This window comes from Lathyrus oleraceus, chromosome 4, assembly GCF_024323335.1.
Source record: "Lathyrus oleraceus cultivar Zhongwan6 chromosome 4, CAAS_Psat_ZW6_1.0, whole genome shotgun sequence".
In the NCBI taxonomy this organism is placed as follows: Eukaryota; Viridiplantae; Streptophyta; class Magnoliopsida; order Fabales; family Fabaceae; genus Lathyrus; species Lathyrus oleraceus.
In genome coordinates this window covers 439490225-439517910 of record NC_066582.1, presented here as the reverse complement: position 1 = coordinate 439517910, position 27686 = coordinate 439490225, and positions in this window count along the sequence as shown.

The window sequence follows — 27686 nt, the reverse complement described above, 5'->3', positions numbered from 1 at the left end:
ACACCCACTTCACTTTGATAGCTTTTGTGTGTGCTGGCAATTCGACTAGCTTCCATGTATTATTTCTTTCGATCGCGTGTAACTATTTGACCATAGATTCCTTCCATTGTTTATCTTTTAAGTCCTCTCTATAGTTGATTAGTTCAACACCTACAAGTAAAGAAAAATGAGCCAAATCTTCACCTGGTGGAACTTCATCATCACCAACCACTTCATAGTCTTGAAGCCTTGTTGGGAGTACTTTGGTTCTTCGAGGTCTCTGGCTTGTGCTATCCACACCCTCTTCAACTTAGACTGTGTCTGGAATATCAGCATCTTCTTCGACTTCAACTTCATCAGTTTCTTCATCGATTCCATAACTCATCAAAGGATTGTTAATTGTATCTCTAGAATTCCAATCCCAGGGAAGAATTTTCATCAATCATAGTATCTCGACTTATTATGATCTTCTCATTGAATGGATTAAATTTCTTGTATACTCCAGTTTTGTGATATCCTATCAGAATCATAGATTCACTTTTATCATCATGCTTCCTTCTTCTCACATCAGGAACATGCTTGTAGCAAATAAAGCCAAACACCTTCAGATGACTCACTGATGGTCATTTTTCACTCCACACTTCTTCAGGAATCTTGTCCTTCATCTTCTTGGTAGGACACTTGTTCAGAATATAAAGAGCAGTGGTGACAGCTTCACCTTATAAGGATTTTGGCAAATTCTTCTGCTTTCGCATGCATCTCACCATATCCAATATGGTCCAGTTTCTTCTTTATGCTATTCCATTAGGTTGAGGCGTGTAAGGAGCAGTTACCTCATGAAAGATACCATGTTCTGCATAGAACTCTTCAAACAACTAGAACATGTATTCACCATCTCCATCTGTTCGCGAAACTTTGATCTTCTTTTCACTTTGGGTTTCGACAAGCTTCTTGAATCTCTTAAAAAATTCAAATACTTTCTTTGCACTTGATCACATAGATCCAAATATTTTGACTATACTCATCTACAAACGAGATAAAATACATGTTTTTTCAAATGGTATAATCTTCAAACAAGCCACATACATCTGAATGTACTACTTCTAGTATGCAAGAGGACCTCATTGGAATAGTCAAAATGAACGACTTTCTGGATTGCTTCCCTACTAAGAAACCTTCACAGGGTTTGTCGGGCATCTCAAGACTTGGTATACCAGTTACTATATCTTGAGTAATATGTTGATTAAGTGGCCTAAAATTCAAGTGGTCAAACCTCAAATTCCACAGCCAACTATTCTTGTGGTCGACAACTGTTTTTAGGCATTGTACCTCAGTCAAACTGATCATGGTCTTAAATGTCCTATTTGTGACATAGGAGATTTTAAGACCAAATTATTATTGGTGTCGAACAGTTTTAATCCTCGTCTCACGTGCCTCCAACGAACCAACCAAATATTCCAGTTTCATGGTTTCAAGATTGTTAGATTCTTGAATGGTTACGATAACTATCATCTTATCAGTTAGGATTTCACCACAACCCTTCATGAGATGAACAAGATTATGCACCTTCGAGACATAGCCTGCAATTTTTTCTTCTCCTTCTATCTGAAGTAATTCATACTACATTTGCAACTTCTGCAATTTGACAACTTTAACCTTCTCACCTCCTTTGTAACACTTGATAAGAATATCCCATTCCTCCTTTGCTGGTTTAGCATGAGAAATCTGACCAAAATTCTCCGCAACTACTATAGATTGAATACAATACGCAGCCTTGAAATATTTCTTCTTAGCTTCCCTGTGAGTGATTCTCCGAGCATCGTTTATGTTGTTAGCAAGCTCAAGAATATCATTAGTAACCACTTCTAGGGTTTCATGAAAACCGAACAAAGACTTTATATTCTTATTCCATCGGTTCCAATTTTTGTCATCAAGAATTTGAAGAGAATTTGGAATGCCATTGGTATCATTCATCTCTACAACAATTGTGATTCACGATCCTTGGAAAAACGGCCACCAGCGTGAAGTTCTTGAAAACACAATCAAGAACACGAACTAGAAGCTCTAGATACCAATTTGTTAATGCATGAGGTACTTTGAGTGAGAGAAGGAATGAGAGAGAGAGAATGAAAAGTAATTGATGAATTGTTATTATTGAAAGTTATTATGTGTATATATGCAACCATGTTACTTGTATACTAAATAACTAATATAACAAACTCTAACCCTAATTAACTTGGGTTTGAGCTACAACTTAGATTATATCACAGCATACCTAAGCACTATAGATTTAGTGTTGTGATTGTATAAGACTTATGTCTCACCTCGAAAGATTAGAACACGACTTAGCGAAGCGCAATCGCACGCTCGCACGATGGACTAAACAGAGTTGCCACTGAACTTTATTTATTCCTAAAAAAGGAAAGGGGAAATATCGATAAAACCCCAGAAAAAAGTACAATGATTATGGTCGTCGCAACCAAATCAGGGTTCGGGAGTTGATTACACAAGGGGAAGGTATTAACACCCCTCACGTCTGTTGTACTCAACGGAAACCATTAGGTTAATTGTGTGTGTTAATGTTAGCTTGAAATATTAGGCTTCTCAAGTTATTATGAGGGAAAGAATAATAGGATCAAAAGAAAAGAGAAGATGTTTTTGGATTTTTGCAATAAAATGGACTAAACCTAAGTTTTTTATTAATGGGTCTGACAAGATTTACAAATCTTGCTCCTACGTATCTCCGGGTGCAATAGAGAACTCAAGGCTTACGTAGTTCTGGGTAGAAAATGTTTGTTTGTTGGTCGATTTTAGCAAAAGCTATCTTGTATTAATCGACGAGAAACATTGTTTTACCCAAAACAGACGAGGAGCAGACGTATAGATCACATCGAATGGATTTACAAATCAACATTCGGAAAAACGTCACTTATCTCAACTCAACAATTATGGACGAAGCATTGCTTTACATCACCTTAAAATAAGATGTCTTTCGTTTATGAAAAGGTTTTTAAAGATTAATCGCACGACGGCGAAAAAAAGTTTGATTGGTTGAATGTATTTTTTGGCTTGAAAGACGAATATTTATGACTTGCAAGCTCTTACAACTTGGGTTTAATACTCGGGACTACATCTGGACATTTCACCCAGGTAAGCTTTTTCTTTCAATTTTATTGAGAAAAGAAGTTTGAATATTTACAAATATTTTGAAGAGAAGACGAATACATATGGCTTACAAGCTCTTACAACTTGGGCCTAGCATTCGGGATTACGACTGGGTATTCCATTCAGGGTAATCTTTTTCTTCAGATTTTATTGAGAAAAAAGATTTGAACATTGAAGTGTTTTGAAGAGAAGACGAATACATAAGGCTTACAAGCTCTTACAACTTGGGCCTAGCATTCGAGATTACCATTGGACCTTTCACCCAGACAATCTTTTTCTTCCAAATTTATTTAAGAAAATGGTTTGAAATTAAATTAAAAATGATTAATGTACAAAGGATTGAAACTATTTAAAATTAAGTTGATATTGCTTAAGAGTTCATTGTAAGAAGGCCCAAGAATAAGCCACGGGACTTAAATCCAATCGAAAAGCAAACCGAATTTTGCTCTAAACTAATTTAAAGTGGTCTCATATATGAATCACTTTATAAGAAGTCGAGCAACAAAATCTATGCATCCAAACGATTTTCGAAAGTCAAATTGGATTTTAACTCCCTAATCACAACGCAATGAAAAATCAAACAACAAATCAAATTTGTTTATTATCATTATAGCACTTTTACAATTTTTACGTCAACTCAAAATAATAAAAAAAAATACAAATTTAACACGACACACACATGCTATTCACAATGTATCCATATAATTACAAAATTGACATAAAGCTAACAATAAAATAATATATAAAAACAATATTAACACACTAATATATATATATATATATATATATATATATATATATATATATATATATATATATATATATATATATATATATATATATATATATATATATATATATATATATATATATATATTAAAAAACAGTACAAAATATATAAACTTCACAAAACTAAAACATAATTGTATATATATAAAAAAAAATTAACTAAGATTATATATATCTATATATAAAACACAAAAGTATCCTAAGTATATATACAGATATATAACTAAAATAGAACAGTATATATAGAACATATAAAACCCACGTAAAGCAAAAATATATAAAATAAAAAATAAATATAAAAATAGAAAGTAATATATATATATATATATATATATATATATATATATATATATATATATATATATATATATATATATATATATATATATATATATATATATATATATATATATATATATATATATATATATATATATATATATATATATATATATATATATATATATATATATAGATATAGATTCAAACTGGAAAAAAAATATATATTATAAAATTATATTATAAACCTATAAATAAATAAAAAATCTGCAAGTATATATATATATATATATATATATATATATATATATTATAAACCTATAAATAAATAAAAAATCTGCAAGTATATATATTATAAAACTATTAATAAAAAAAACTGCAAGTATATATATTATAAAACTATAAATTAAAAAAAATCAGAATGTATGTATGTATATGGTGTGTATAAAGGATTTATGGTGAAGCTTATGGTTTGTAGTTCATGTGATATGGAGAAAGTGTAAGAGATGAAGAGGTAAAAAAAATGTTTGTGTTACTTACTTGTTTTTTTATTGAAGTTTAGAATAGAAACTTTAAAAATGAGTGGTTTTTTGGAAGAGTGAATAGTAGAAAAAATTGAATATAAAAGTAGTATGTATTGGAGATTTATGTGGTGTATATAAATGTGGCCTGATGAAGAGAAGATGTGAAGTTATAAAAAATGAGAGAAAGAAAGAAAATATGTATGGCCTTCTTGAATAGTGTCTGAGATTGATGTTAGCCACTTCCATCAATTTTTCTTCTTATTCTGTTTCACACGATGAGAGACAAATGTGTATTGTGTATTGGTTGGCGGCTCCCTCTCGGTGACCAATGAAAGTTAATATATATATATATATACTAAAGATATTAGGTTACAATTTTCAAACAATGTCAATATTGCCCTTGGAGTGATTTTAGAGTGAAAAATAACTTTAAACCAATTAATTCAAATAAAATCAAACTACTTTAAATAATAAAAATAAAATCAGAAGGATTGCACACTAAATTCTATTTATTTTTTGTGGACATGTTAACAAAAAGATAAAAATAAAAAGACTCAAAATGAATAAAAATTGGGCGCAAAAGTGCTCAAAAAATTTAAATGAATGCGCCAAAATGATAAGTGCGAAATAAACTTATTGGAAAAATACAACGTTTCTTTTAATTTTGAAATAAATTTTGAGCGGTTAAATAGGCTCGAGTTGATCAAAAAATGGCCAAAAAATTAGCTGAAAAATAAATCGAGCATACCAGATTAAACTACGTGAAACATAGATTAATAAGGCTGATGTCTAGAAGCTTGATTTTAAAAAAAATTGTCCACTGATTTAACGTGCATCCGTCGATTAATTCAACCGGTTTGCCTGTACATCCGAAAAAATTATTTCGACTGATATTCTAGGCACTATGCGGTATGGGATGCATGGTATGATATGTAGAGATGCAATAGCTATGGTGAATGTATTGAATCAGCGATTCAGGGTCAAATTTGGGGTGTGATAGTTGCCCCTATTTAAGTATCTTCAACATGAGAATATGAAGCAGTACACTCTTCATATGATCACAGTTGGAGATAGTTAAATACTAAGAAGACCCGGATTTTGATCCTTAAATGCAAATGATATGAGATGAGATGAGATGCTATGAATGAATGAATGACTCGTTTTTGTTTTTTGTTTGTTAGGCATATGATCATACATAAGATAAACCCTACGATGATGCTTTATAATGGATGCAGAATGAAACAAAGAGATATGCGATAATGTTGGAAACATGTGGTAAAAAGTGGCCCATAGAAAAAAATAAGGGTAGAAATTCAATGGGGATAACAATCCTACTGGAGGAAAGACAACTGAGGAATATGCAAAGAGATTTTAACAACAGATTCATATATGACCTGACAACATTGGAATATTAAAAGACTTTTCAACAACAGGTTCAAACATCACCTGACAACACTTAAATATTCAAAGAGTGCTCAATTAACAGGTTCATACATGACCTGACATCATTAGGGAACATACAAAGAATGTTTGAACAACTGGTTCAGACATTGATCTGATGACAACCTGATTATATAGGAAAGTTTAGTCAACAAGTTCATACATGACCTAACAACACTGGAAAAAAATCAAAGAATCCCATCAATAGGTTCATACATGACCTGACCATTGGAATATTCAAAGAGTTTCAATAACAGGTTCGAACATGACCTGATAATGTTGAGGGATATCAAAAGGTTCCATCAACAAGTTCAAACATGACCTGACAATACTGGAAACCATACAAAGAAAGTTCCATCAATAGGTTCATACATGACCTGACATCGTTGGAATATACAAAGCATTTTAACAACAGGTTCTGACATGACCTGTCAATACTTGGAAAATTCAAAGCGTTTAAACAGCAGGTTCAGACATGACCTGAAAATACTAGAAAATCAAGGAAAGTTTAATCAATAGGTTGATACATGACCTCAACATTAGGATATTCAAAGAAAGTTTCACTCACAGGTTCATACATGACCTGACAACACTTGGTAAAAACCAGAGTCACATGTTTGGACATGACCTGACAACACTTGGGAAAAATCAAAGGGAGTTTTATCAATAGGTTCATACATGACCTGTCGACACTGGAAAATTCAAAGAAAGTATATCCACAGGTTCATTCATAACCTGACAATTCTGGAGGTTTCACGGATATTTTAACCATAGGTTCATACGTGACTTGACAACACCAAAAAACCCAAAGAAAACTTCAACAACAAGTTCATACATGACCTGAGAATATTGGAAAACATACAAAGCAAGTTTCATCAATAGATTCATACATGACCTGACACTTTAGAATACATCAGATAATTTTGGAGATTTCTCATAAGAAATTCATTCGATCAAAGATTTTGGAGATTCCTAATAGGGAATTCATACAAAACAAAGATAAACAGGAGTCTTCTTATAAGTAGATCATCCACGCAAAAGGCTACGATGATTCTTTACAAAGAAATCAAACAAAACCAACATCATTGGAGTTTTCTAACACGAAAAACCTCCAACCTTCTGGGAATTCCTCAAGTTGATGAGTCATACATGACTTTCACAGAACCATCAGGAAAGACAGGGTAATCAAACTCTCTGTATGTGCCAACAACAATTGGACTTTGGCTGTAAGCAATGGATTACAACCAACTTTTAATGGACTTTGCCAACAACAATTGGACTTTAATCATAAGCAATGGATTACAACCTAGCTTTTAACGGATAGGTGTCAATAAAAATTAGACTCTGACCGTAAGTAATGGATTACAACTAACTTTTAACGGATTTTTCAAACAACAATTGGACTTTGACCGTAAGCAATGGATTACAAACTAGCCTTTAACGGATAAGTGCCAACAACAATTGGACTTTGACCGTAAGTAACGGATTACAACCAGATTTTAACGGATTTTGCCAACAACAATTGGACTTGACCGACGGTATTAGTAAAATAATTACTGGCTACAACGGAGTTTTCCAGCAACAACGGACTTGAAACAATGTTAGCGACAACCAAGCTTCAGATATCAATTACGACTGTATTTACAAACTGAGTGGTAGTGACGCCAACGAAAATTGGGGTTAAAATGAGTTCTTGTAACAACTGAGCTTAGAATAATGCTAGTGACATCTTGATTTTAGGAGACACCAATGAACCTTGAAATAATGCTAGGGAATGGCATAGGGGTTCTGGAAGTGCGTCAGAACATAAATGACATGTTCGAGAATTCATCGGAGAGTAAAGTAAATGAATTCAGGAAATGGATCAGAATTACAAGTGAATATCTAGAAATACATCAGATAATAGACACATTCGGTAATACCTTGAGGAAATTCTGGAAATACATCAAAATACAAGACATACATATTCGAGAATACATCAGATAGGTGGGGAAACACTTGGAAATACATCATACAAGTTATGGAAATACATCAATAAACGAAGGAGTAATCTAGAAATTCATCGGATAATCCCCAAAAGGAAATGAACCTCATGGACAAAATTGCCAACTGAGTTGGACTTGAAAATGGCTACGAAAACCGGATGATGGTTTAAGGGCACCAAAGACAAACTGGAATTAGAGGCCAAAGGATATAGGATCAACAACAAGACTTGGGTCAATGCAAAATGTGCACGAAGTACATTTCGGCTATGCATGATTTGAATTTATTTTTATGCATGATATATGAATGATCATGATATGAAAATGCTGACACTTGAGTGGATTGGGAGTTTGTAATGGCTTTTTATGGAAGTCGTGATTCCTCAACACCGAGAACTCAACCAAATATTATATGTTGTCAAATGAGAATTCTATCAAGCTTGACAACCACAACTTAGCCAAATGGATCCTTTCAGAGGATTAATGAATCATGCTAGCATAATTTTCAGGCACTCATCTTAAACTCAATAGTTGTTGACGTATGGCAGAATTTGTTTGAGCAATTTGAAATCATGAAGAAAGAGATTCTTCCCCTCTCTGGCTCATCTTGCTCTAGTCTGATGGGTCTTTGGAAATGTTCACCTTGATAGGGAGTTTGAAACAGCTTGACATGAGACGATCTCGAGATGGCTTGCCCCAATGTTTGTATACCATAATGATTTAACCCTGATTAACCAAAACCTGGAATGGTAGACTTCTGATTGAATGTCTTTGGATAGTTAGACTCAATGAGTTTTTGAGGTGGCTTGCCCCGGTCTGAGTCTTGAAGAAAATTACTCTTGGATAACTGAACCCTTAGGGTGATTGGCTTGGATTGACTTATACTCAAAGTTATTTTGCCATGATTGGACTTCTTTCACTTTATCAATTTCCTCAACTGTATATTGTTGGAATTTCTTTGATGTTAAGTGTTGACTCACAAATAAGATTGTTCATTCAAAAATGGTAATTTTAATGCAATGCTGATGCAAAAATTTGAAATCAAAGTTTATTGATATGAATGGGTGAAATACAGTGAACGAGTCATTTATAAATGGTGATCAAGTCATTCACAGTATGCAAGTTGGTGCCATCAAATGATTAACAAAAATTGTTTGGAGTCAGGTTAACACAACCTTGTTGTAGTATGCTTTCAGAATAAACCTTGCCTCAATTAGGTCTTTTAAGGATTGTAATGTGGCTTGGTTCACGATTTTTTTTAAAACAAAAGGATATAAGGCTCAAAATTTAGTTTTTACCCACCCCTTCGTCTTGATGATCTTCAGTTCCTATGTTCAGTTAATTCGATACACGCACTTAACTTCCAAGAGGGTTCAAAGGTGTGAGGAGGATTCAAGATGAATTTTCTTGAAATGGAAGTCACCTTATCTTACTTTACTTTGTTGAGGATTTGAGGACCTTTTTTTTGTTTTTCTTTATCCCTAATTTTGCTTGGACCACTTCTTTGAAACTTCCGGTCCATCGAGATACCTTGATTTTTGCCTAAGTCGTTTTTTTTTTGTGTTTGACTTAGAGGGCTTTTTCTTATTTTTTTGAAAAATTGTGACTGCCATGTTATTGGTGGATGAGGAATAACCACTATAATTTTTTATTTTCTCAGTTTCTACGACACTTCAAGATGTGTGCGAAGAATAACAAGTGGTTAAACTTCTTTGGAGGATGTTAGAGATGGATGAATCCTCTTGAAAATTGAATGCACATTCAAAATATCTGAACATAACTACCCTTCCCCTGGTTAAGATTAAGGGTTTTTAAATCTGAAAGAAACACCAACTTCTAGGCTCAAAGTGGTTGACTAGGGACTCACTCCTTATCTCTCCGATGTTTGGGGATATGAAACAATGCCTTACATCATCGACAAGGTTTTCTTCAAAAGCATACCACAACAATTTTAGGTGTTTAGTTTTCATCATCCTGCTTCCAATCTTTGTTAACACGATGGTTTGATAAACAGAAGTGAATGAGAGAAATATTTTTTGTTTTTAACATAAATGAAAAACGAGTGAATACGAATGGATTAATTCAAAAGATGCATAAACATTTCATTAATCTTACTAATTCAAAGAAAACAACAATGTATAAAAGCAACTAGCAATCAACATGCAAGGAAATTACAAAATAAATGCTGAAATAACCAAATGATTGTCAACTTTAGGGAAATGACTTCTTCAAACTTGATCCATTAACTTCGGGGGACACCCCTTGAGGTCTTCCCACTTATCTGGGCTGATGGGTTAACATTCACCACCAAGCTTCCTTCTTGAAAAGCTATGCACTTTTTATCAATCAATTGTTGTACTTTTGCTCTGGAAGCGTTGCAGTCTTCAGTTGAATGCTCTTTTGATCCAACATGATATCCACATTGCACATTTGGGTTATACCCGGGTGGGTAGGGTTCTGGAACCGACTAAAGAGACTTGGGAACCACCAACGAGTTTTGAATCAGAGGCTGTAGAAGTTGGGTATATGTCATGAGGATTGGATGACGATGAGCATTTCTTCTTTCCAAGTTATTTCGAGACCTAGGCTGATTTTGATGCTGATTTTGAGCATTTCTTCGTTGACTTGATGAGGAGCAAACCATGATTATTGGTAATGAAGACCAAAAGGTAGTGGTTGTTGGTATGTCATTTTGGGCATCGCTAACTGCTCATTTTCAGCCACTTGAAGGTTGGGGTCAACAAGCTTTTTTACATTGGCACGACGATCTTCAAATTCTTTTCCTTCAATCTCATCGTTGAACGCAACCCTCTTGGATTCAGTACTCACCTCTCCTTTGCTTCCATTGGCATGGGTCGTGACATTGGAAATCGAAGGCGATACCTCAATTTTCTTACCAGGAAATGATGATATCTCTTCAACGACATCCCTGACCTCTTCCTTGTGGTACAAAACCTTAAGGGGTTTCAGGGGTCCTTTGCGTTTCTCATTACCTGACCCAGAAATCAAGATATATGTACCTGATCCTTCCTCCTTGAGTGTTGGTGGCCTTATGTCAATCAATCTTTGAAGCTTTAGCTTAAAACTCTTGTATTCCGCGATGGAGTGCCTCATTGTTCCAGTATGATATCCACACTTGACCTTCGGGCGATCTTCTTTAAAAACTAAGCTCTTTTTGTTAATCAGTCCTCGTACTAAGGCTTTCAGCGCTAAGCAAGAATCCAGGTCATGTCTCGCTGCCCCTTTATGGAATTCACAGGTTGCATTTGGATTGTACCATGACAGGTATGGTGACGTGGGTGTGAGAGCTCGAGGGGTCACCAAAGCATTCTAGATCAGTTGTGGGTAGAGCTTGCTATATGGCATCGGAATCGGGTCATTGTGATCTTTGTTCCCCTTGTTATGATTCTGATTTTTGCTCCGAACCTGAATTCGGTGATTTTGAGGAGGAATAGCCAGAGGATGTTGATGGTGACATTCTAATGGAGGTCCATATGTCGGTAGATGATGAGTTGCCACATAGAATTGCCCTTGACTTGGGGTAACACCTGATGGATGTGGAGTAGTAGCTCCCTCCGTTACCGCAATGGGTATGGGATGACCCTCTTTTCTCAATATAGCTTGCAGGGTTTCCATGACCCATCCCATTTTGCTCTTCAAAAGATTGAGTTCCCCTTTCAATGCTTCTTGACTTTTCCTTAGCTCGTCCATCATCTCCTGAGACATGGTTCTTTGTTCTAAACGCGTGTCGGGAATCACTTTACTGATCATGGACAAAGGGTGGATGAGTTTTTTTTTGGTATTTTCGGAAAATGATATGCAATGATGAGATGCAGATGCAATGGAATATGAATGAATGCAATGCAATCCATGTATATTTAGTTTTTTTTCCAATACACAGGTTTAAAATTCTGAGGTACTAATGAATCTGATTGCTTCGTATGGAGCAGGGTTCTCGCCAAGTATGGTCTAGGATTTCAAAAAATTCCTAGAGTCATGGATCCATTAGACTGTTTGCTGCCTGTGGCAACTTACTTGTTGGGCATCAACTTCATCCAAAGAATCTACTCTAAGTGAGGTTTTTTGTCGACCCAATGAGAAATTCATCTCGTCGACCCACATTACGCAACCATCTTTCCTTATTGGCCAAAGTATTAAGGTTCTACAAATGGTCCTTAGAGTCATGGATCCTGATGAAAATATCGAAGCTTACGATAACTTACTTGTCGAGCGACAACATCCTCCAAAGGATCTACTCTAAGTGAGGTTCTTGTACTAACCCAACGAGAAACTCATCTCATGGACCCGCACTACTCAACCTCGTCTTATCTTATGTTTTTTCTCTATACTCGGGTAGAGAGTCTTTCCCACAAGGTTTGCAATCAAAGTATCCAAGTACCAAAGCATAATGGAACCAATACAACAAATTTATATCAATATGACAATAAAGATAACAAAATCAATAAAGAAAAGCCACACAAGTAAATAAACAAAGGCACACAAATGACCTAACTAGGCTTGACTCACTTAGGGAAGTCTTGGTCCTCAGCAGAGTCGCCATCTGTCACACCTCGAAAGATGAGAACACGACTTAGCGAAGCGCAATCGCACACTCGCATGATGGACTAAACAGAGTCGCCACCGAACTTGATTTATTCCTAAAAAAGGAAAGGGGAAATAACGATAAAACCCAAGAAAAAAGTACAATGATTATGATCGTCGCAACCAAATCAGGGTTCGGGAGTCGATTACGCAAGGGGAAGGTATTAACACCCCTCACGTCCGATGTACTCAACGGGAACCATTAGGTTAATTGTGTGCGTTAATGTTAGCTTGAAATGTTAGGCTTCTCAAGTTATTATGAGGGAAAGAATAATAGGATCAAAAGAAAAGAGAAGATATTTTTGGATTTTTGCAATAAAATGGACTAAACCTAAGTTTTTTATTAATGGACCTGACAAGATTTACAAATCCTGCTCCTACGTATCTCCGGGTGCAATAGAGAACTCAAGGCTTACGTAGTTCTGGGTAGAAAATGTTTGTTTGTTGGTCGATTTTAGCAAAAGCTATCTTGTATTAATCGACGAGAAACATTTTTTTACCCAAAACAGACGAAGAGCAGACGTATACATCACATCGAATGGATTTACAAATCAACATTCGGAAAAACGTCACTTATCTCAACTCAACAATTATGGACGAAGCATTGCTTTACATCACCTTAAAACAAGATGTCTTTCGTTTATGAAAAGCTTTTTAAAGATCAATCGCACGGCGGCGGAAAAAAGTTTGATTGGTTGAATGTATTTTTTGGCTTGAAAGATAATATTTATGACTTGCAAGCTCTTACAACTTGGGTTTAATACTCGGGACTACGTCTGGACCTTTCACCTAGGGAATCTTTTTCTTTCAATTTTATTGAGAAAAGAAGTTTGAATATTTACAAATATTTTGAAGAGAAGACGAATACATATGGCTTACAAGCTCTTACAACTTGGGCCTAGCATTCGGGATTACGAATGGGTATTCCATCCAGGGTAATCTTTTTCTTCAGATTTTATTGAGAAAAAAGATTTGAATATTGAAGTGTTTTGAAGAGAAGACGAATACATAAGGCTTACAAGCTCTTACAACTTGGGCCTAGCATTCGAGATTACTACTGGAACTTTCACCCAGGTAATCTTTTTCTTCCAAATTTATTTAAGAAAATGGTTTAAAATTAAATTAAAAATGATTAATGTACAAAGGTTTGAAACTATTTAAAATTAAGTTGATATTGCTTAAAAGTTCATTGTAAGAAGCCCCAAGAGTAAGCCACGGGACCTAAATCCAACCGAAAAGCAAACCGAATTTTGCTCTAAACTAACTTAAAGTGGACTCAAATATGAATCACTTTATAAGAAGTCGAGCAACAAAATCTATGCGCCCAAACGATTTTCAAAAGTCAAATTGGATTTTAACTCCCTAGTCACAAGGCAATGAAAAATCAAACAACAAATCAAATTTGTTTATTATCCTTATAGCACTTTTACAATTTTTACGTCAACTCAATATAATAAAAAAATATATAAATTTAACACGACACGCACATGCTATTCACAATGAGTCCATATAATTATAAAATTGACATAAAGCTAACAATAAAATAATATATAAAAACAATACTAACACACTACAATATATATATATATATATATATATATATATATATATATATATATATATATATATATATATATCAAAAAACAGTATAAATATATTATAGACCTATAAATAAATAAAAAATCTGCAAGTATATATATATTATATTCCTATAAATAAATAAAAAATCTGCAAGTATATATATTATAAAACTATTAATAAAAAAAATTGCAAATATATATATTATAAAACTATAAATTAAAAAAAAACAGAATGTATGTATGTATATGGTGTGTATAAAGGATTTATGGTGAAGCTTATGGTTTGTAGTTCATGTGACATGGAGAAAGTGTAAGAGATGAAGAGGTAAAAAAATATTTGTGTTACTGACTTGTTTTTTTATTGAAGTTTAGAATAGGAACTTTAAAAATGAGTGGTTTTTGTGGAAGAGTGAATAGTAGAAAAAATTGAATATAAAAGTAGTATGTATTGGAGATTTATGTGGTGTATATAAATGTGCTCTGATGAGGAGAAGATGTGAAGTTATAAAAAATGAGAGAAAGAAAGAAAATATGTATGGCCTCCTTGAATAGTGTCAGAGATTGATGTTCATGAAGGAATCATGATAGCCACTTCCATCAATTTTTCTTCTTATTCTGTTTCACACGATGAGAGACAAACGTGTATTGTGTATTGGTGGGCGGCTCCCTCTCGGTGACCAATGAAAGTTAATATATATACTAAAGATATTAGGTTACAATTTTCAAACAATGCCAATATAGTCCTTGGAGTGATTTTAGAGTGAAAAATAACTTTAAATCAATTAATTCAAATAAAATCAAACTACTTTAAATAATAAAAATAAAATCAGAAGGATTGCACACTAAATTCTATTTATTTTTTGTGGATATATTAACAAAAAGATAAAAATAAAAAGACTCAAAATGAATAAAAATCGGGCACAAAAGTGCTCGAAAAATTAAAACGAATGCACCAAAATGATCAGTGCGAAATAAATTTATTGGAAAAATACAGCGTTTCTTTTAATTTTGAAATAAATTTTGACCGGTTAAACAGGCTCGAGCTGATCAAAAAGTGGCCAAAAAATTAGCTGAAAAATAAATCGAGCATACTAGATTAAACTACGCAAAATGTAGATTAATAAGGCTGATGCCTAGAAGCTTGATTTTTAAAAAAATTGTCCACTGATTTGACGCACATCCGTCGATTAATTCAACCGGTTTGTCTATAGATCCGAAGAAATTATTTCAACTGATATTCAAGGCATTATGCGGTATGAAATGCATGGTATGCTATGTAGAGATGCAATAGCTATGGTGAATGTATTGAATCAGCAATTCAGGGTCAAAATTGGGGTGTGACAACTTGCTCATCCAAACAGGGAATAGTTAGTTAACTAATTACTATTGCTAACTAGTAAAATAAGAATAGTGACCTAGTCATGATTTAATAAAAAAAAACCATTAATGTCATAAAGTTTATATATATATATATATATAATATATATATATATATATATATATATATATATATATATATATATATATATATATATATATATATATATATATATAACACGTGGTACATACATGTAAATATGTATTCATGATTTTTTTTGTTTTTTTTGTTTTTTTAATAGATAAAAGTTCTAACTAATTAATTATACAAAAATAGAGGTGTTACAATACATAGCCCCTTAAAATAGTTTCATCCACTAGACAATCACAAGTAGGTCGGGGTAAAGCTCATTCATACGATCCTCTCGTTCCCACGTAGCATCACTTGTTGTCTGATTTTAAATCACCTTGACCAACATGATTTATTTTCCCCTCAAATACCTTACACTTCTATCTGCAATACTCATCAGAGGAACTTCGAATGAGAGGTTCTGTTTAAGTTGGCATTCTTCAGGTGTGATAACATGCAAATGATCATCCATATACTTCCTCAATTGAGACACATGAAACACATTATTCAGATTAGCCAGATTCGGAGGTAGTGCAATCTGATAAGCTATAGCGCCTACATGTCCGAGGATTTGATATGGTCTGATGAATTTTAGGGTTAGCTTCTTAGATCTCAGTGTCCTGCCCACACAAGTCGAAGGCGTCACTTTTAAGAAAACTTGGTCACCTTCTTGAAATTCTAGGATTCTCCTTCGATTATCTGCATAACTCTTCTGTCGACTCTGGGCTATTTTCATTCTATCTTGAATCAACTTGACCTTCTCCATTGTTTGTTGTACCAAATCAGGTCCCATAATCATGCTTTTTTCGTCCTTGTACCAACATAACAGTGTTTGACATTTGCATCCATATAAAGCCTGATATGGCTTCATTCTAATAATTTCCTGGTAGTTGTTGTTATAGGTAAATTCCATAAGTGGTAGCAAATTGTCTTAACTCCCTCGATCATCTAAGGCATAAGCTCTCAACATATTTTCCAAGTTATGAATGGTCTTTTCATTCTGTCCGTCTATTTGAGGGTGGTAGGCAGAACTCAATTTTAACTTCGTACCCAAAGCCTCATGCAACGCTCCTCATAAGTGAGAAGTAAAATTCATATCTCTATCTGATACAATGTTAGACGGCGTTCCATGTAGTCTGACAATCTCTCTGACATAAATTTATGCTAGCTTGGACACATCATAATTGGTTCTCACTAGTATAAAGTGAGTTGACTTTGTTAAACTATCCATGATTACCCATATAGAGTCAAACATCTGCAAGGTCTTCGGTAATTCCACAACAAAGTCCATGGAAATTCTATCCCACTTCCACTGCGGTACATCTGGAGACTGCATTAATCCAGTTGGCTTCTGATTTTCTACCTTAGCTTTCTGACAAGTCAAGAATGAAGCGACATAATCATCCACCTGCCTTTTCATACCTGGCCACCAAAATATTTGGTTCAGATCTTGATACATCTTTGTCATATCGAGGGGAATACCCAGCTTTCTTTTATGAGCTTCTTCTAGGATGGACATTCGCAACTCTACATCATCAAGAACACAGATTCGTCCATGGCATCATAAAATATCATCTAAGCCCAAATTAAATTCAAGTGCCTTTCATGCTTCAACCAGTTTCTTCTTCTCTTGCACCAATTCATCATTATGTTAAAGGGCCTTGATCTTGTTCATCAACTCATTATAAACTGTAATTGTACCACAATGTAAACTACTGGTTGAGTAATCCTCCTTCAAGTTCAAGTCACACAACTTCTTTAATAGTTATAGTCCTTTCACTACCACAACCGAGAGATGTACTTGTTTCCTGATCAAAGCATCTGCCACTATATTTTCCTTCACTAGGTGATACTGTAAGGTGAAGTCATACTCCTTAACAAATTTCATCCACCTTCTCTGTCATATATTTAACTCTTTCTATTCAAATAAATACTTTAGACTCTTATGATCACTGAACACCTCGAAAATGCAACCATAGAGATAATGCCTCCATATTTTTAGTGCAAAGACAATGACAACAAGCTCCAAATCATGTGTGGGGTAGTTCTTCTTATCTACTTTAAGTTTCCTTGAAGCATAGGCCACGACTTTCTTGTGTTGGATAAGAACATAACTTAAACCTTGATAAGACACATCACAGTAAACTTTATATGGTTCCTCTGGTTGTGGAAAAATAAGCACCGAAAAGGTAGTCAATTTTTCTTTCATCAGTTGGAATCTCTTTTCACATTCTTTTATCCATGAAAATAAATGGTTCTTCTTGGTAAGTTGAGTCAATGGGGATATTATCTTCATGAATCCTTCAATGAATCTTTTATAGTATCTAGTTAATCCCACATAGCTTCTTATCTTAGTAGCGGTCTTAGGTTGTTCCCAACCTATCACAACTTCTACTTTGGATGGGTTAACATAAATGTCATTCTTCGAAATCACATGCCCTATGAACTTCACTTCATTTAGCCAAAATTCACACTTACCTAAGTTAACATATAACTGTTTCTCCTTCAATACTTGCAATACCTGGCGTGAATGCTCCTCACGTTCCATATTATTCTTGGAACATTTAAAGATGTCATCAATAAATGTAAGAACAAAAAGTGTTCTACAACAGACTCCATGATTTTGATGATAACAAAGGATGAAACCAAAAATGGCACCCTAACGAAAAGTTTCTAAGTGTGCAGGGTTCTAAAGAAAGAAGAAACAAATCTGATGATGTCATCAGATGCAAAACAAGATCAGATGCAAAATCTCAAGTATCAGAAGCATCTAAAGTGGAATCTCATTCAAGAAGCTCTGACTCTGGACAAAACTACAAAGTATCAGAAGCATCTGAACATGAAGTAAAGTCTAGAAGCTCTGACTCTGAACAAATGCCTTCTGTAAACTCTGAAGTTATCAGCGCTATCTGAACTCTCAAGAAATAACATCAGAAGCCAGATCCCAAGTTTCTCCAGATACACGAAGACTCTAATCAGAATTGTTAATCATGATGAAGTAACGTTTAAGCCAAGTTAAAGTTCTGCAAATGGATTTCCTCAATTAGAAAGAGACGTTAATCTCCACTTCCAAGAGAGAAGATACTAATTGTGGTAAGTAGTCACTTCTAAGAGAAAAAGTCTACTGCAGAAGCTATTAATGGAATGGCGTAACTACATCTCAATATCCAACAGATTCAACGCTACTTCAACTCTACTTCAACTCCTATAAATAGAGAAGAAATCAACATTCAGTAAGCAAGAAATCACTAGCCAAAACTATACTGAAATCATATCACGCTCAAGAAAAACATCTTTGTTCTTCAAAGATTTTCACTAAGCTTTTGCTTATCAAGTGAAAAATTTGTTCTTAAGTTTGTAATATTTGCTTTCTTAGAAGCACTCTAGATTACACATCTTGTATCTAATTTTTATTTGATTTCCTCAAGTGACTCTTTGCAGTCTGTAGACTTGAGAGGACTAAGAGATTTTCTTCTCTCTTAGGGGTTGTTTGTAATCTTTCAAGATTAGTGGATTAAGTCCTTGTTGAAGGCGAAATCACCTTGGCCGGGTGGACTGGAGTAGCTTTGTGTTATAAGCGAACCAGTATAAAATCATTGTGTGATTTCATTTTGCAAAAAGCGCTTATTTTTCAAACAATTCAAACCCCCCTTTCTTGTTTTTCTCACCTTCAATTGGTATCAGAGCTCCGGCTCTGTTATTGATTTTCAAATCAAACACTTAACCGTGTAGAGAGATCCAGTGCGAGAAAAACAAATGGCCCACTCAAATGAGAAAGATTCTTACAATGCCAAGCCTCCTGTTTTTGATGGAGAAAAGTTTGATTACTGGAAAGATAGAATCGAAAGTTTCTTTCTGGGTTATGATGCTGACCTCTGGGACATTGTCACAGATGGATACAAACCTCCAACCTTAAATGGAGCTGAAGTTCCCAGAAGCAAAATGTCAGAAGATCAGAAACGTGAGTTCAAAAATCATCACAAGGCCAGAACAATACTTCTAAATGCTATATCATACAACGAATACGAAAAGATCACCAACAGAGAGACGGCTAAAGACATACTTGACTCTCTGAAGATGACCCATGAAGGAAATTCCCAAGTCAAGGAGACGAAGGCTCTGGCGCTGATCCAGAAATATGAAGCCTTCAAGATGGAAGATGACGAAGCTATAGAAGCTATGTTTTCCAGATTTCAAACTCTTATTGCAGGTCTTAAAGTGCTAGACAAGGGATATACGACTGCAGATCATGTTAAGAAGATTGTCAGAAGTCTGCCAAAGAAATGGAGACCAATGGTTACTGCTCTGAAGTTATCAAAGGATCTGAACAATATCAGCCTTGAAGAACTTGTTAGTTCTCTCAGAAGCCATGAGATAGAACTGGAGGAGGATGAGCCTCAGAAAAGGAACAAGTCAGTGGCGCTGAAGTCCAGACCTGAAAGACGGAAGTCAGACAGAACCAAAGCTCTCCAGGCAGAAACTGCAGATACTGACGACTCTGAACCTGAAGACTCTGATGATGAAGAAGAACTGTCCTTACTAACCAGAAGAGTTAAGCAACTCTGGAAAAGAAGGAACAACAACAACTTCAGAAGATCAAGACCCAGAGGGGATAGATCAGAGTCAACTTCAAAAGGTAAACCTAATAAAGATATTACCTGTTTTGAATGTAAAGAAACAGGTCATTATAGAAATGAATGCCCCAAGCTGAAGAAAGATAACTCTAAGAAAGAAAGCTTCAAGAAAAATGCCTTCATAACAAAGAAGGGATTAATGGCCACCTGGGACGATAGTGAATCCGAATCATCAGAATCTGACTCTGATGAATAGGCCAACGTAGCTCTTATGGCTACCACATCCAGCAGCTCAGATGAAGAATCTGAAGAGGTATTTTCTGAACTTTCTAGATCTGACTTAGAATCATGTTTATCAGAAACTCTTACCTCTCTTCAGAAATTAAAACAAAAAGTTAAAAACATTAAAGGTCTTCTTAAAGCAAAATCTGAAGAGTGTAGTAAACTTGAGACAACAATTCTAACAAGAGATGATACAATCATATCTTTAACGTTAGAAAGAGATGAAGCTAAAACGAAAAACTTAGAATTAGAAGAAGTGTTGTCTCAAGCACCACAAACTTCAAATGAAATTATTTATAAATATGAAGAAGCCTTTCAACAATTTCTGAAGAATGGGATAAATAGGAGTATTATGGCATCCATGATTTATGGAGTAGGTCAGAATAATAAAAGGGGAATTGGGTATGATTCTGATTCTGATAAAACTTCTACCAGTAACCTAATTAAATCGCCTTTTTCATACCACTACACACACACACAAGAACACAAATTTAAAAATGCTAGAAGACCCAAAGTTGTAAGAAACTCTGGGAAAACTAATCTGAAAGGACCCAAGAGATTCTGGGTACCGAAAGATAAGATTATCTATGTTGCAGATATCCTATGCAGCAAAGTTCAGACACCAGTCATGGTACCTGGACTCTGGATGCTCGCGACATATGACGGGAAGAAAGTCTATGTTCCAAAGCCTGGAACTTAAAGACGCTGGCTTCGTAGGCTTTGGAGGAGATCAGAAAGGAAGGATCAGAGGCTCCGGAACTATTGGTAACGGCACTCTTCCCTCTATATCTGATGTTCTTTATGTAGAAGGATTAATGCATAACTTGTTATCCATAAGTCAATTAAGTGATAACGGTTATGATGTAATCTTTAATCAAAAAACGTGTAAAGCCATTAGTCAGAACGATGGCTCTGTCCTTTTCACAGGCAAGAGGAAAAACAACATTTATAAAATAAATCTCTCTGATTTAAAAGATCAAAATGTTAAATGTTTAATGTCAGTTCACAAAGAGCAATGGGTATGGCATAGACGCTTAGGCCACATTAGCATGAGAAAACTTTCTCAGCTAACTAAACTTGAGTTAGTCAGAGGCTTACCTAAACTGAAGTTTTCTTCAGATGCTCTGTGTGAAGCTTGTCAGAAAGGAAAGTTTTCAAAAACATCTTTTAAAAAGAAAAATGTTGTTTCTACCTCCAAGCCTCTGGAGCTTCTTCACATTGACTTATTTGGTCCTGTGAAAACAGCATCAGTCAATGGAAAGAAGTATGGACTAGTAATCGTTGATGATTACAGCCGCTGGACATGGGTAAAATTCCTAAAGCACAAGAGTGAGTCTCACTCTGTATTCACCAGTTTCTGTTCTAAAGTGCAAAAAGAATTTGACTCTAAAATTGTTAGAGTCAGAAGTGATCATGGTGGAGAATTTGAAAATAAAGATTTTGAAGAACTATTTGATTCTAATGGAATATCCCATGATTTCTCCTGCCCTAGAACTCCACAACAAAATGGAGTTGTAGAGAGGAAGAATAGGACACTCCAAGAAATGGCCAGAACCATGATCAATGAAACAAATGTAGCAAAGCACTTTTGGGCAGAAGCTGTAAATACAGCGTGTTACATTCAGAATAGAATCTCTATTAGACCTATTCTGGATAAGACTCCCTATGAACTGTGTAAGGAAAGAAAACCCAACATTTCATATTTTCATCCTTTTGGATGCATTTGTTTTATATTAAATACTAAAGAACATCTGAACAAGTTTGATTCCAAAGCACAAAAAGGTATTATGTTAGGATACTCAGAACGCTCTAAAGGCTACAGAGTATACAACACAGAAACCAAAATTGTGGAGGAATCAATTCATGTTAGATTTGATGATAAGCTTGACCCTGAAAAGTCAAAGCTAGTTGAAAAGTTTGCAGATTTAGAGATCACTCTGGTAGAATCTGAGAAAACTCCAGAAGCAACTGTCACTCCAGACTCTGAAGAAATTAAATCTCCAGAAATTCCAAGGAAAGTCAAGAGTCGTAGCAACGTATCTGAAGATTTGATTTTGGGAAACAAAGATGAACCTGTTAGAACCAGATCTACCTTCAGAACTTCTGAAGATATTCCTCTGGGACTAGTGTCTCTGATTGAGCCTACGTCCTGTGATGAAGCTCTTCAAGATAATGATTGGGTGGCAGCTATGCAAGAAGAGTTAGATCAATTCTCCAAGAATGATGTCTGGGATCTCGTTCCTAAACCCAGAGGCACTCATGTCATTGGAACCAGATGGGTTTTCAGAAACAAACTGAACGAGAAAGGAGAAGTTGTCAGAAACAAAGCACGACTGATAGCTCAAGGTTATAGTCAACAAGAAGGTATTGATTATAATGAAACTTTTGCTCCAGTCGCGAGGTTAGAATCTATTCGTCTTCTTGTATCTTTTGCTATTAATCATTCTATCAAATTATACCAAATGGATGTCAAGAGTGCATTTCTTAATGGTTATATTTCAGAAGAAGTGTATGTTAATCAACCTCCAGGCTTTGAAAATTCAAACTTTCCAGAACATGTTTTCAAACTTAAGAAATCTTTATATGGACTTAAACAAGCTCCCAGAGCTTGGTATGAACGTCTGAGCAATTTTCTTCTGGAACAAAATTTTATCAGAGGGAAAGTTGATTCTACACTCTTCTGTAAAAACCTTAATAATGATCTCATGATATGCCAAATTTATGTTGATGATATTATTTTTGGTTCTGCTAATATCTCTGTTTGCCAAGAATTTTCTAAGTTAATGCAGGCAGAATTTGAAATGAGTTTAATGCAAGAACTAAAGTTCTTTCTGGGAATTCAAATCAATCAAACCCCAGAAGTCACGTACATTTATCAAAGCAAGTACATTAAAGACGTTCTGAAGAAGTTTGATATGACTGAATGCAAGTCTGCAAAAACTCTTATGCATCCAACTTGCATTCTGGAGAAGGAAGAAGTAAGCAACAAGGTTTGTCAGAAGCTCTATCGAGGAATGATAGGCTCTCTTCTCTATCTGACTGCTACTCGTCCTGATATTCTCTTCAGCGTCTGTCTTTGTGCCAGATTCCAATCAGATCCTAGAGAATCTCATTTAACAGCTGTTAAGAGAATTCTTAAGTATCTGAAAGGAACTCCTAACCTGGGCCTGATGTATGAGAAAACATCAGAGTATAGGCTTTCTGGTTATTGTGATGCAGATTATGCAGGAGATAGAATAGAACGAAAAAGTACTTCTGGAAATTGCCAGCTTCTGGGAAACAACTTAATCTCCTGGGCTAGCAAAAGACAGTCAACAATTGCTCTATCAACTGCAGAAGCAGAATACATCTCAGCATCACTGTGCACAACTCAGATGCTCTGGATGAAGCATCAGCTAGAAGATCTTCAGATATTTGAGAGTAACATTCCTATCTTTTGTGATAATACTGCTGCTATTTGTTTAAGTAAGAATCCCATTCTACATTCCAGAGCCAAACACATAGAAATAAAACATCATTTTATTAGAGACTATGTTCAGAAAGGGATAGTAACGCTGAAGTTCATTGATACAGAACATCAATGGGCAGATATCTTTACTAAGCCTCTAGCTGAAGATAGATTTCTTTTTATCTTAGAAAATCTGAACATTAAAAATTGCCCTGAGTAAAATTTGGCTCTGAACATGTAAAATGAGACTCTGATAAAAACAAATACACTTCTGCCTCTGACTCTGATACTTCTACCAAGTTAAGAAGATATCTGAGTTAGAAATCTTCAGAAATCCTTTGGTATTCCTGAAGATCAAATACATCAACACGTGGGGAACATGCGTCTAACTCTAGAACTTCTAGACAGCTGTCAAAAGAAATCAAAGGTCAGAACGCTTGAAATCTCCTCGAGCAGTGTGCTTACTGTTGGGATTAGACATTCATTAATGAGCTGTAATCATTTTTCCCCCAAGCGTGCCTTTTTGAGTTTTGTGTCTAACGCTGGTATGTGTGTCGTTTTGCATGCGTTTTTACTTAGGTATATAAACACTTTTCTCACATTTCACACACTTATCACTCTCACTCACTCTTAAACCCTAAACCCTCTCTCGAAGTTTTCTCTGCAACCTTCTCAGTTCTTCATCTTCTTCATCAATTTTCTTCATGAATCCTCAAGAGCAAGAAGTTTTTAACTTCTCCCAACAAATGGAAGCCGCTTCTAATCCCCAAACCTCAAACACTCAAACACCCATGGTAATAGACGTCACCACGACCCCAGTCTACAAAGAACCTCACATTCTTGAACGTGAACAACACATAAACCTTTCAACTCCCTTTGAAGGTTTGGATGTACTGTGTGAATCGCTGGTAGATTTTGAGAACTTGAGAAGAAACGGTGTTGATCTTACTGAAGATCTTCGCAAGCAAGGTTGGGAAACCTACTTCGACAGGCTTTATGGTCCAATCTATCCTCTTCTGGTGAAGGAGTTTTGGAGATGTGCAGATGCTGATGACCAGTTCATTGTCTCGTTTGTTCTGGGTGTGAAGATTGTCATCACTGAAGCATCAATTGCTTCCTTGCTAAACATGGAGAAAGCTGGAGGTAAGAGGATTTACAACATTCCTCCAAGGTCCAAGCGCATCACAGAAGTCATTAACCCTACAATCTTCAAAGCAAACGCTGAAGGAAACCCCTCTAAGAACAAGGAGCTTCATCAGAACCTCCGAGTTTGGCTGAAGATTATTCTGGGAACAATCCATCATCGTCCAGCCTCCAACTCTTCAGATTACATAAATGCTGATCAGAAATGCATCCTTTACTGTATTCAGAAGGGTATCCCGATCAACCTCCCTGTTCTCCTCTTCAGATATCTGAGGGATTCAGTCAGAGAAACCAGGAATAACATGAAGCCCAGATCCTACATTCCTCTGGGTAGATTGCTCTCTGACATCTTCATTGAGCATGGGCTGGTAGATGCTCTGGAGAAGACCAGATGTATGGATGATCTGGCAATTGATGTGGGAAAGCCTCTGAATGCCAAAAATCTGAGGAGTATGAGAATCATCAAAGACATCAGAGTCAAGCCCACTATGGATGTGACCTGGGAAGCTCTGAAAGATCAGAGGAAGATGCCTCATGGCCTTGAAAGGTTCTTCAAGAATGAACCCAGAGATGCCATTGCTATCTACCTTCAGGATCGTCTGGATGAAGGCATTGATATTTCTGATTTCCGCCTTGAAGACTGTCTGGACTCTGTAGAAGATTTGGTCAGATACAAAAGAGGTCTTTCTGAGAAGAAGATAGCTGAGGAAGCAAGGAAGGCAAAGAAACCCAGACTTGGAGAATCTTCTGGAACCAAAGCTCCTCTGAAAATCTCTTCTTCTGGTAAGTCTATTCCTCCTGTTACTTCTGTAATACCTATGATGGCCTCTTCTACTCCTCTCCCAACACCTCCCATATTTACAACCTCTGAAATCCCTCCTTCAACCATCAGAACCTCTCAACCTCCACCTGTTCTAAAAATTGCTCGTAATTTCACAACAACCTCTGACCCTAATCAACTATATCACCACAGCTCTTCCTCATCCTCTGAATATGAATCACCCCCTTACCTTTCCCCTTCTTCTGACCAAGAGTTCTCTGACCAAGAGTCCTCTGACCAAGAACACTCTGACCCTAACTCCCCAACAATAGCTGAAATTTATGCTAAAAATTTCGCTCCACAACCCACACAACAGTCTGAAGTAACCTCTCCCCTCCAAACTTCACTTCCACCACAACAAACAACAACCTTACCCTCTGAAACTCAACCATCTGATCCCTTCACCTCTAATATCACTCCACCATTTATTCCCGTTGTACCTGGACCAGACTCTGACCCTTTAGACCTAAATCCACTATATGCTTCATCCCCTAGTCTTCAACCAGACGCAGATTCTGAACTTCAAGCAGAATCTGAACCTCAACAAACTGAACCTCACTCTCTAAATCTCAGCCCTCAAAACTCTCCACCTCATTCACCTGAACCTGAACCTGAACTTACCATACCTACCCTTGAGGAGGCCATTATACAGGTTGCAGAAGCCTCAGTCCAGAAGATCAAGTCTCTGGCTAAAAACTCTGAAGTTAGTGATGATCCTAAATCTGTTAGGACACACTGGAACAGAGTCATTAGTTGGATGACCTCTGAGTCTTATAGGCTGAAGAGTATCTCTGAACAAGTCAGAAATGGCTACATCAGAGACTCTGAGGAAAGACTCCAAGAGAGACTGGCTAGAGAAGCTGAGGCCAAGAGATTAGAGGAAGAAAGATTGGCTAAGGAAGCTGAGGAAGAAGCAAAGAGGTTGGAAGAAGAACGACTGGCAAAGGAAGCAGAACTTCTAAGGATTCAGGAAGCTGAAGCCAAGGCTCAGGCAGATGCAGAAGCCCAAGCTGCTGCTGAAGCTGAAGCTCAGCAGGCTCTGATTCAGGGGGAGTCTTCCTCTGCGATCCCTCTGATTCTTAACACTCTGAAAGAGATAAAGCAAGATCAGCAAGAGATCAAGAAAGATCAGAATGAGCTTCGTGCCAGGATGGACAAGCAAGATGCCTTGAATGAAAACATCCAGAACATGTTTGCCATGTTGCTTCAGAGACTTCCTCAACCTCCAAACCGTTAGGCACTTAGGATTGATTTTGTTTGCTTGCCTAAGTTTTTTGCTTCTGTCTTCTTTTTAGCTCTGATATTCTCTTGAATCTGATGTTTTTAACTGCTGTTTGCCTTTGTGCTTTTTTAATGAAGTGTTTTTCTCTTTATTATTCTTTTTATTTTTTTTTATGCCTTTTTGATTATGCCAAAAAGGGGGAGAAATTATTAAATAGCTCTGATGAAAATTATGTCTAAAACCTTAAGCATTCTGCAACAATTATAGAAATAGTTCTGATATAAATAGCTCTGATTAAATAATAGCTCTGATTAAATAATAGCTCTGATTAAATAACTCTAACATTAAAATTAAGAAATTGCAGAAAGTTTTCAGAAATCTCATTGCTTGGAAAGCTCTGGTAAGAACTT